The sequence below is a fragment of the Aquarana catesbeiana genome, linkage group LG05 (assembly GCF_042186555.1).
Source record: "Aquarana catesbeiana isolate 2022-GZ linkage group LG05, ASM4218655v1, whole genome shotgun sequence".
Taxonomy (NCBI): Eukaryota; Metazoa; Chordata; class Amphibia; order Anura; family Ranidae; genus Aquarana; species Aquarana catesbeiana.
In genome coordinates, this window is record NC_133328.1 from 4726070 (window position 1) to 4737456 (window position 11387).

The window sequence follows — 11387 nt, forward strand, 5'->3', positions numbered from 1 at the left end:
GTGAGTTGCCATCTAGATAAAGGAAGGCCCGTAGACGTGGTGTATCTGGATTTTGCAAAAGCATTTGACACAGTTCCCCATAAACGTTTACTGTACAAAATAAGGTCTGTTGGCATGGACCATAGGGTGAGTACATGGATAGAAAACTGGCTACAAGGGCGAGTTCAGAGGGTGGTGATAAATGGGGAGTACTCAGAATGGTCAGGGGTGGGTAGTGGGGTCCCCCAGGGTTCTGTGCTGGGACCAATCCTGTTTAATTTGTTCATAAACGACCTGGAGGATGGGATAAACAGTTCAATCTCTGTATTTGCGGACGATACTAAGCTAAGCAGGGCAATAACTTCTCCGCAGGATGTGGAAACCTTGCAAAAAGATCTGAACAAATTAATGGGGTGGGCGACTACATGGCAAATGAGGTTCAATGTAGAAAAATGTAAAATAATGCATTTGGGTGGCAAAAATCTGAATGCAATCTACAGACTGGGGGGAGAACCTCTGGGGGAATCTAGGATGGAAAAGGACCTGGGGGTCCTAGTGGATGATAGGCTCAGCAATGGCAAGCTGCTGCTAACAAAGCAAACAGAATATTGGCATTAAAAAGGGATCAACTCCAGAGATAAAACGATAATTCTCCCGCTCTACAAGACTCTGGTCCGGCCGCACCTGGAGTATGCTGTCCAGTTCTGGGCACCAGTCCTCAGGAAGGATGTACTGGAAATGGAGCGAGTACAAAGAAGGGCAACAAAGCTAATAAAGGTCTGGAGAATCTTAGGTATGAGGAAAGGTTGTGAGCACTGAACTTATTCTCTCTGGAGAAGAGATGCTTGAGAGGGGATATGATTTCAATATACAAATACCGGACTGGTGACCCCACAATAGGGATAAAACTTTTCCACGGAAGGGAGTTTAACAAGACTCGTGGCCACTCATTAATATTAGAAAAAAGAGGTTTAACCTTAAACTATGTAGAGGGTTCTTTACTGTAAGAGCGGCAAGGATATGGAATTCCCTTCCACAGGTGGTGGTCTCAGCGGGGGGCATCGAAAGTTTCAAGAAACTATTAGATAATCACCTGAACGACCGCAACATACAGGGATATACAATGTAATACTAACATATAATCACACACATAGGTTGGACTTTATGAACTTGTGTTTTTTTTTCAACCTCACGTACTATGTAACCCCTGCTGATAATTTCTCTATCTACAGCTCACGAGACATTTGTGTGAACAGCAAGTTGTGGATCTAAGAATAAAAAAGAAGAAAGAATGCGGTGTAATCTACATGTTTGATACTCAGGGATGCTTTTTATGAAAAAACAATAGTAATAATATTTAAAAGAAAACAGTGAAAACTATAGTGTTCCCTCACATTAGTGGGCAGTGGGAAAGTGACTCTGTACATTGATGGTCAATGAAGAAATTCTCTCTTACACTGGTTGTCAGTAAGGAGCCCTTGAAGACCTGTATTTAGTGAGACGAATGCTCCTTACATTGGTGATCAGTGAGAAGAATGTTCCTTACATTGGTGGTCAGTGGGAAGAATGTTCCTTACATTGGTGATCAGTGGGAAGAATGTTCCTTACATTGGTGATCAGTGAGAAGAATGTTCCTTACATTGGTGATCAGTGGGAAGAATGTTCCTTACATTGGTGATCAGTGAGAAGAATGTTCCTTACATTGGTGATCAGTGGGAAGAATGTTCCTTACATTGGTGATCAGTGAGAAGAATGTTCCTTACATTGGTGATCAGTGAGAAGAATGTTCCTTATATTGGTGATCAGTGGGAAGAATGTTCCTTACATTGGTGATCAGTGAGAAGAATGTTCCTTACATTGGTGATCAGTGGGAAGAATGTTCCTTACATTGGTGATCAGTGAGAAGAATGTTCCTTACATTGGTGATCAGTGGGAAGAATGTTCCTTACATTGGTGATCAGTGAGAAGAATGTTCCTTACATTGGTGATCAGTGAGAAGAATGTCCCTTACATTGGTGATCAGTGAGAAGAATGTTCCTTACATTGGTGATCAGTGAGAAGAATGTTCCTTACATTGGTAACCAGTGGGAAGAATGCTCCTTAGATTGGGGGACAGTGGGAATTTTTCGGATGAAAAACGGACATACATGTATCCCTATGGGACAGCGGATGTCAGCGGATGAACATCCGCTGACATCAGTCTCCGCTGTGCTCCGAAACTGATGACGGAGGAAAACCCTATTTTTCTATTCGTCTGTGGATCGTATGAAAATGGACAGACGGTCCGTTTTCATCTGATCCCCCCCATAGAGGAAAGCAGGGAGATCTGACCAGTCCGTTTCTGCACAGTGTGCAGAGATGGTCTAGTCATCCGCCGGCTCAGCTGGGATCAATGGAGCGATTCCCGCCGAGCAAGCGGATATCCAAAAACAGATCCTCCCGGGATCCGCAGGTGTGATAGGGGCCTATCTCACATTTTCTCAGGAGCTGTCTGCCACCCAGCCTCCACAGGTGGATCATCAGTGAGGGAGATAAAACAACATTTTCCACACCAGGACTTCAGGACAGTGCCCTCCAGCGAAAAGGCCCAGACTGCAATCTCTTGTCTCTGTAAAGCTTCCTCCAAGGGCAGCAGCCCCATATGGACTGGAACCTTCCCTGGATCCTAGACATTTATCACTGCCCCAGCCACCTTCTGGATGTCTCCTTCCAGGAACTGGCTGGAGCATGATACATTTTCATGCTGCTCATTTGACTCTCCCTGCCCTCCCTTATATTCTGGAAGCTTTTTCCAGAAGCAGGTGGGAGGAATTAGATACTCAGCCTGGAAGCTCTGAACAGACAAAACTAAGTAATTGCTGCAGCACTGACCACCACTAAAACAAAAAAACCAAAAAATTTTAATTAGCAGCCAACACTTATTATAGAGGCAATTACTACTCATTGGTGAAGAAACCCTTAGCAACATTTGAAACCCTGGTTTAGCAAAGCTGGTCTACAGCATCAGAGAAGATGTATGTAGGCAGTATCTTTTATTTCCAAAAGTAATTATTTCAGTAAACTATGCCTAGGAAAATGTAAATTGTTGGTGGACACAACAGTTTGTGAACGACCTTCAGCCCCTCTTTACCGTCTCAACATATGTGGCATTAGACCTTGCTTTTGGTACCTGTGGAAGACATTTCTAGATTTTTATTTTGTGACATGCCATGGCAGTGAATCCTTGAATGTTCTAAGATGTTGATGCCGAGTGGGAATAAGTTTGAAGGCAGGCACAGAAACACGTAATGGCGTTCAGTCTATGGTGGTAGGTGCTTTGAACATCTGGTACCTTTTGCCGGTAATTTATTCATCCTTTTGACATACTTGCTAAATTTTGCCAGCGCTATAACTCTTCTGCAGAATGGCATGGACCCCTTCCCTCCCCCATGTAAAAATGTAGAGGTACCTTTGGCCAGGGCTTAAGAAGCCCTAGTGGGGACACTGTGGAACTGCACTTACTAATGCCTAAACCTTAGACAAGAGCTAAGGTCATGTGAAGTGAACATCAAAGCAGGACTCCAGACTTAGAAGCAACCAATACACTTGCACAGTTAACTCCTAATTTGTGGTCATGCTTCTCACACTGGTAACATTAAGCACATTAAGGTTACATCTTCTGTAAGACACCTCTCCCTCCAGGTGTGCAGTATTTCCTAGCCGGTACCACGGAGCATATACCGGCCTCCACCAACTCAGCAGTCCTGTCACCTCACTCCCAGTGACAATGTTCCTTATGTTACCATTGGACACAGGAAAGACACTTTCTTTACGATTCCATAACTCCATGCTTGCTCTCCTTCCCAGTGCCCCCATCTACATCTCTCACATCTCATCCCTCTCTCTCTCCAGGCTGGGTCCCTAGGTACTCTGTGTTGTGAGGACAGTCCCAGTATGTGGAGATCTGGTCACTAGTGAAGGAGCCAAGCACACCACCCCTTCACAACCAGAGAAACCATCACCATGGCCATGTCACCCATCTTCTGGCTGGTTGGGTGCTTTAGCAAGTGACACAAATACGGTAGTCATTAGCAATGGCAATCTAGCTTCTCTGGACAGCATTAGATCTCTGTACTGTATCTTCTCTAACCTCTGCAGTCCCTTGTTGTAAGCTCTGTTTGTCACAAGTTAGCCTGATGTCTCCTTTTTGTGTACTCTTACCTCCTTGCTGCAGTGTTTCTCTACCTGATTCTTTTCACATGTGTGGCTTGGCTGTGCTCACCTATGGGTGGCATCTGCTATTCTGTGGATCTTTATTTCCTTCCCTTCCATCACTTCCTGGCCTGCCTCCTAGTTTGCTTGTCTATACAAGACATGCTCAGTGTAACCCACATTGCCTGAGTAACTTCATAGTTCTCTGAGCTCCCGTTTGCATACCTCTTGCCCATACTGTGCCTGACAACCTATGTACGGATCCCGGCTTCGTTTACGGTCTGTGCTTGTTCGCTGTCTGTCCTGATCTCGGCTTGTCTTCTGGATTCCCTTTTGCCTGTTGCATGTACTCTGCACACGTTAGTGGCTTCTGCATCCTCAGCTCAGTGTACCTGGGGGCCTGACCTGGTTCCAGCTTGCTGCAAGGCCATCCCCATCATCAGAGGCTCTGGTGAAGAAGCAGGCTGGGGCTTAGACTCCGTGCCCTGGGGAACCCTGAGTTGGCAATCTACAAAAGCTCGCTACCACAGACTCCTGACACTGTTCTTTTGCTGCGCCATGCATGCACTCCTTTAGAGACATCAGGCCAGGTAATTTAGTTGAACAATAAAGATCTATTATTGAAGTAGTTGTAGGTAACACAGAAACAGTTCTCCAAGACATCTAAAGCATACATTCCTGTTCAAAGCTCTCTAAGGGCACCATATGGTGGTCATACCTGAGTTAATTGGCAAAGTCCATGAAAGTAATCCACAGCAAGGTGAAAGAGTCCACAAGGGCAATAAGTAATCCGCTAGAGTACAACATTCATGTAGATCAAGACCCCCTTGGACCCCGACTGGGTTCCCACAAGAGGGAAATCCGGCAGCATCTTCACAGCAGGTCAGTAACACTCTTCCTAGGCTTTGACCCTTAGGACACTATTGAGCCCTTATTTATATGATGTGACCTGCAGGGGGCAGTAAGCTTCTGAAAAAGAGCAGGAAAACCTGGCCAGTAGAGTTCACCCTTCCTTTCATCAGATCCATCAGCTCAGCAGGTCAACCTAAGGACAACAGTTGCAAAAAAGCTACATTTTAACATTTAGAAGTAGACATAACATAGTTGACCTGAAGACCCCCCCCCCCCCAACCCCCAAGTATAAGCACAGCAGAAAAGAAAACCTTTAACCCTTAGAGCACTTTGGAAGCACCTGCATACAAGCTTAAAGCGGGGTTCCACCAAAATTTTGAACATTATCTCTATGTATTCTCTTCCTTGCCTAGATGCTGACATGCCGTTTAAAAAAAATTAAATCGCAGTAATTACCTTTTATTTTTCTATTCTTCTTTGCACTTCCTGGTTCTCCTCCCATGGGAGTAGTCGTGTTTTTATCCTCTCCCAGACTCCGCACAGTCTCCTGGGAGCTAGTCTCAGGCTTCCCAGGATGCCACTGAGCATGTGCGGGAACGAGCGGTGAATGCTGGGAGCACAGCATTCACCGCATCCAGGAAATAAATGCTTGTGGGCTTCAAATGCCCACAATGAAGATGGAAACCGCCTGCAGTGAATAATATAAGTTATTCTTTCCGACGAAATCTGACACAGGCGGACATATTACACACAATATGTGAGTATTTAATGCTGAGAAGAAAAGTTTGTGAATGAACTCAAAAAAAAAAAAAAACGATAGATAGGTGGACCCCCGCTTTAAAGTGATACAAAACACACACTGTAGGGGGCGGCGGCTCCTCTGCGCAGAATCACATACAGGTACGTGACTCTGCACTTCTCAGTCTGGGGTGTGCACGCGCGCCGCCAGTGACCCCAGTCCACGCTGTGATTGGACACAGCAGGAGCCAATCAGCGGGTGTCGACAGACTTGATGTCCACCGGTACCCAGAGATCGTTCGGGAGAGGCGGAGAACAGCAGTCTGCCTATGTAAACAAGGCAGATCGCTGTTCTGTTAGTAGGGGAGGTAGAGATCCTGTGTTTCTGCTAAACAGGAACACGGATCTCTGCCTTCTCACAGCAAAAGCACCTCCCCCACACAGTTAGAAAGCACTCCCTAGGGACACAGTTAACCCTTGGATCGCCCCCTGATGTTAACCCCTTCCCAGCCAGTGTCATTAGTACAGTGACAGTGCATGTTGTTAGCACTGATCACTGTATTGGTGTCACTGGTCCCCAAAAAAGTGTCGCTTAGTGTCCGATTTGTTCGTCGCAATGTCGCAGTTCTGCTATAAGTCGCTGACCGCCACCATTACTAGTAAAAAAAATATAAATAAATAAATAAAAATTCCCAAGAACTATCCCATAGTTTGTAGACGCTATAACTTTTGCACAAACCAATCCATATACGCTTATTGGGATTTTTTTACCAAAAATATGTAGAAGAATACATATTGGCCAAAATTGATGAAGAAATTAGATTTTTGTTACATTTTTCTATTGGATGTTTTATAGCAGAAATTAAAATATTAATAATTAATTATATAATATTAATATTAAAAATATTTTTTATTTCAAAATTAATAGTCTTTTTTTTGTTTATAGCACAAAAAGTAAAAATGGCAGAGGTGATGAAATACCACTAAAAGAAAGCTCTATTTGTGGGAAAAATAGGACGTTGATTTTATTTTGGTACAGGGTCGCACGACCGCGCAACTGTCAGTTAAAGTAACGCAGTGCCAAATCGCAAAAAATGGCCTGGTCATGAGGGGGGGGGGGGGTAAATCCTTTCCGGAGTGGAAGTGGTTTAAACAGGAGAATGAAGAAGATATTCCCACTTTGTACCCTCACTTTCCACCGCCGCACTTACCTCACTCCTTGTCTCATTGGAGGATCCCAAATCTTACAAGGAGACGTTACCGCGTGCGTTTTAGCGCGTCGACACAAAGCACAAGTGTGAACGGGCCCCGAAGGTATCACAATAATGTATCCAAATAAAAAACAAAAAATGTTTGATGCAAAAATCCTGGTAAGGATCGCTTGAAAGGTTATCTGTGGAACACGGCTTCTCTCTTCTATGATTCCTCCTCATGTGGTTTTATGTATCATGGTTGGTTTGAGGACAATTCTACACGTAAATATAATATTTCGACATTTAGCCGCCACATAAAGTAAAATGTTTTTTATTTTTTATTTTCATTCAGTTTTACCATTATCTAATCTACGAAAAAAGAACATAACAAGACAAAAAAACCATGGGGGCTTTACATATACTTAAGTTGGTTATGTTGATGCTGCAACATAGCAATAAAAAAAAAAAAAATTATCTTATTTGGTTTGTCTCACGGAAAAAAAAAATGAATAAACATTTTTTTTCCTCTGAATATTTTGATCTCTGTCTTTTGTCATTTGAACTTTTTTTTTTTTTAGTATAATTTTTAATATAATTAAAAAAAAAATGTTGTTACAGTGCCTTGAAAAAGTATTCATACCCCTTGAATTTTTCCACATTTTGTCATGTTACAACCAAAAACGTAAATGTATTTTATTGGGATTTTATGTGATAGACCAACACAAAGTGGCTCATAATTGTGAAGTGGAAGGAAAATGATAAATGATACAAATAAATCTGTGAAAAGTGTGGGGGGGGGGGGGGACATTTGTATGGCGCCCCCCTGAGTCAATACTTTGTAGAACCCCCTTTCTCTACAAGTCTTTTTGGGGATGTCTCTACCAGCTTTGCACATCTAGAGAGGGACATTTTTGCCCATTCTTCTTTGTAAAATATCTCAAGCTCCGTCAGATTGGATGGAGAACGTCTGTGAACAGCAATTTTCAAGTCTTGCCACAGACTCTCAATGTGATTTAGGTCTGGACTGTGACTGGGACATTCTAACACATGAATATGCTTTGATCTAAACCAGGGTTCCTCAACCAGGATTCCATGGATCCTTAGGGTTCATCCAGAGGTTGCTGGGGGTTCCTTGAGCAATGAGCAATTTCTGCCTCTCAGATAAGTTCCCACTGACACCATTGCCGTTTTTAGCTATCTGTAAGGGGGCAATTCTTCCCAGTGACCACAAGTGTGATGCCGCGTACACACGGTCGGACTTTTCGTCTACAAAAGTCCGACAGCCTGTCCGACAGACTTCCGACGTACCTTCGGCGGACTTGCGGCAGACTTTGTTACGAACGGACTTGCGCACACACACGACCACACAAAAGTACGACAGCCTAGTACGCGGTGACGTACACCAAGTCCGACGAGACTATAAAACGGAAGTTCAATAGCCCGTACGACACCCTTTGGGCTCCTTCTGCTAATCTCGTGTTTATCTCGTGTTAGTAGAAGTTTGGTGAGAGACGATTCGCGCTTGTGAGACTCGTATTTTTCAGTTCGTTTTAACTGTTGTTCAGTCTGTGCTTGTGAGGTTTGTATCTGCTTTTCAGTGCGTTTGGTCAGTTGGCATTGAGAAATCTTTGTTTTATTGGCCGCTCGTTCCTGATTTTCAGGTCGTTCTTCACAGGCCTTGCTGTTCTTCAGTGCGTTCTGTTTAGTGCGTTCTGACCAGCCGACCGTTTTGAAGCCATGTTACCTGTACGTACTCGTCGTAGAGCTCGTGCATTGTATGTGCTTGGTGCTGTAGTTTATTCTTCAGCCCAAGACCAGTCCATGAACAGGGCGAGGAGGAGTTCATGGACCAAGAATTGGTTGCTTCAGCGTGACCAGTTCTGTCACATAAGAATTGGTTGCTTCAGCGTGACCAGTTCTGTCACATGCTTTGCTCCGTGAGATCCGTGAAGAATAATCCTGAGGATTTCAGGAACTTTCTCCGGATGATGGGACCCTGTTTTTGACCGTTTGTTGGCTTTGCTGACCCCCTATATCAGCAGGCAGGATACCTGCATGAGGCAAGCCATCACTCCGGAGCAGAGGCTGGTCGCTACCTTGCGGTATTTGGCCACAGGGAGAAGCCTGCAGGACCTTAAGTTCTCGACAGGCATCTCCCCCCAGGCTCTGGGGATCATTATCCCAGAGACCTGTTCTGCCATCATACAGGTCCTGCAGAAGGACTATATTAAGTAAGATATTTTCTTTTATTAGCATCACATGTTCTTTTATGTAATCTTTGATAATATAATGTATTTCTTGCTTCAAACACTACTTACCATCATTGCAATATAGTGTGAATGTCCCCTTTTATCCTCACACATGCTGGATTTTTTTCCTGTTATTTTTTGTCATGCATGTATATTTTCCTTCAATAACCTTCCAGCATGAAGTGATGGGAACATATCCACCTAGTCTACTCATTTGGAATGTATTTTGTTTGAGTGTATTTAGTTTGCTGCTAATGAGCAATTATCTAGATTTCACAACCCCCCCCCCCCCCCACCTAAACTCACTCCAAATAGTTGCTGCTAATGAGCAATTATCTAGATTTCACAACCCCCCCCCCCCCCACCTAAACTCACTCCAAATAGTTTGCTGCTAATGAGCAATTATCTAGATTTCACAACCCCCCCCCCCCCACCTAAACTCACCTCCAAATAGTTTGCTGCTAATGAGCAATTATCTAGATTTCACAACCCCCCCCCCCCCCCCCACCTAAACTCACTCCAAATAGTTTTGCTGCTAATGAGCAATTATCTAGATTTCACAACCCCCCCCCCCCCCCACCTAAACTCACTCCAAATAGTTTGCTGCTAATGAGCAATTATCTAGGATTTCACAACCCCCCCCCACCTAAACTCACTCCAAATAGTTTGCTGCTAATGAGCAATTATCTAGATTTCCACAACCCCCCCCCCCCCCCCACCTAAACTCACTCCAAATAGTTTGCTGCTAATGAGCAATTATCTAGATTTCACAACCCCCCCCCCCCCCCCCACCTAAACTCACTCCAAATAGTTTGCTGCTAATGAGCAATTATCTAGATTTCACAACCCCCCCCCCCCCCCCCACCTAAACTCACTCCAAATAGTTTGCTGCTAATGAGCAATTATCTAGATTTCACAACCCCCCCCCCACCTAAACTCACTCCAAATAGTTTGCTGCTAATGAGCAATTATCTAGATTTCACAACCCCCCCCCCCCCCCACCTAAACTCACTCCAAATAGTTTGCTGCTAATGAGCAATTATCTAGATTTCACAACCCCCCACCCCCACCCTCGTTAAAATTTGCTGGAATGTTCTGTGGTGTTGATTTGTCTAAAGCAAATATATGTGGCACTTTGCAAAATGCATGTGCACTCTACAAGTGCATTTGTTCCAGTGCTTTAGTAAATGAGCAGAAGCTCTGCTGATTTCCATCATCAAATCATATGCAAGCCTCAAAGTGTTTTCATTAATTGCCCTTGCAATGTGATTGTGTACTCCTTGCAACATGAATGCCTTTTTACATTACCTCATTTACTGTAAGCTGGTAGCAACTGCACCTGCAGAGTGCGACAACTGCAGTCTTGTAGCCTTTTTAGTCCCTAAATTCCTGCGTGTCCTAAAAGTAATTTTTTTTTAGGGATTTCACAACCCCTAAAATGTAATCAATGTTCCATCAGAGGGGGTGAGCAATCTGATAAGTGTGCCTTTCCATATTAGTTATTCCAGAAGAATTAAATTATTGAATGTTATACTGATGCTGGGGAATAATGTTTTTAATTGTCTAATTTTCTTGCAATGTTAGCTTACAAATTAATTGATTTTGGTTTTCTTGTTTGATTCCCAGTTTCCTTCAACGCCACAGGAATGGCAGACTGTGGCATCCCATTTTGCCAGCCGTTGGGACTTTCCCAATTGTGGAGGGGCTATAGATGGGAACATGTCCACATTGTGCCACCACCCCATTCGGGGTCATATTATTTTAATTATAAGGGGTTCCACAGTATTGTTTAATGGCGGTGGTGTCGGCACACTATGATTTTTTATATGTGACGTGGGGAAGAATGGCCGGATGTCGGATGGAGGAGTATTTGCCCAGACGGAGTTCTGCCAGCGTCTCCAGAGTGGTGGCCTGGGATTGCACCTGATGAGGATAACGTGGAAGGACTCCCCTTTGTCTTCATTGCCGATGAAGCCTTCGCTCTCAGCAAGCACCTCATGAGGCCATTCCCCCAAAGAACACTCACCCCGGAGAGGAGGGTTTTAATTACCGGCTGGCCAGAGCTAGAAGAGTGGTTGAGAATGCGTTGGAATTCTGGCCAGCCGGTTCCGCCTGTTTCAAACAGCCATTAATTTGGCGGAATACAAACTTAATTTATCATTTTATCGTGCTGCATTCTGCACAA

The 11387-nt window shown here is 44.0% G+C and overlaps 1 long non-coding RNA gene across 1 annotated transcript in view; it reads right to left on the bottom strand.

Moving 5' to 3' along the window:
- Positions 1-3050: 3050 nt before the first annotated feature.
- LOC141144042 (uncharacterized) overlaps positions 3051-11387 on the bottom strand; it is a 133013-nt gene continuing 124676 nt past the window's right edge. Inside the window, exon 4 of the long non-coding RNA XR_012244336.1 lies at positions 3051-5215. This is a non-coding gene — a long non-coding RNA (uncharacterized lncRNA). The remainder of the gene's footprint in view (positions 5216-11387) is intronic.